Below are 934 nucleotides of genomic sequence, written 5' to 3'. Positions count from 1 at the left end.
CAGAAGCCGGTAGCAGATCATCAACTGTGCAATCTGCTAAAAAAAAAAAAAAAAAAAAAAAAAAAAAAAAAAAAAAAAAAAAAAAAACTGAGGAGAGAAAAAAAAAGAAGAAGAAGAAGAAGAAGTTTCTTGGTCCTCCCTGCCCCCTCCTTTTCTCATACAAGCCAACAGTAATAGTAGTTACAATCACGCCCTGGGAACTTGATCTGAAAGTGTGTTTTGCAATAATTTTCCACTGAACATTTCTAAGGGAACATCCAACTTAAGTTGTCAGAAAATTTTCATCCTTCGCATAAAGGATTGTGTATGATATTTTCAGTCATTTTTTGAGTGTTTTCATGAAAAGTAAAAATTCTTTATATTTATGGGTCTTTTTTCTCAAAACCTTTTCATATCAAAAGCTTAACTTAAGCATTCAAAATCTATTCTGGGTAAACTTTTACAAGAATGACTTTGGCCCATGATGTTGTTTTGAGCTACTTTGTACATTCCATTAATCGCCAGACTGCTTTTTCAAAGATAGGAAAATCAGAAGTTGAACAAAACCCTAATGAAAACTGTCTCTAATTTATTTGCTCGTTAAGCTGACGCTCAATCATGACCATATTTTCATACTCTTTGCCTAATTTACCTAATTCAGAAAAACACACAGCATTGTGGTTTTTGTAGAACACTCACTTTAAGAATAATATTATTCTCAAAATGGAGTCATGATGGTACATTGTTCCAAATATGGAATCTACAAAGAGTAACTTAGCTTAGTCTTCAACTCTGTAAGTTCATGTGTTTGGATCAAATTTAAATTTTCTTTTAGGGAGGCTCACTAATAAAATCTATATCAGAAATCTCAGAGTTGGGATAATGGGTTTGTCATTTTAATGAGTGTAGAAAAAAAGGTACTAGCATACCAATAAGATTTCCTATCAAACACACC

Source organism: Mus caroli, chromosome 2, assembly GCF_900094665.2.
Source record: "Mus caroli chromosome 2, CAROLI_EIJ_v1.1, whole genome shotgun sequence".
Taxonomy (NCBI): Eukaryota; Metazoa; Chordata; class Mammalia; order Rodentia; family Muridae; genus Mus; species Mus caroli.
The sequence above is the reverse complement of the archived record's forward strand: the minus strand, read 5'-3'. Positions refer to the sequence as shown.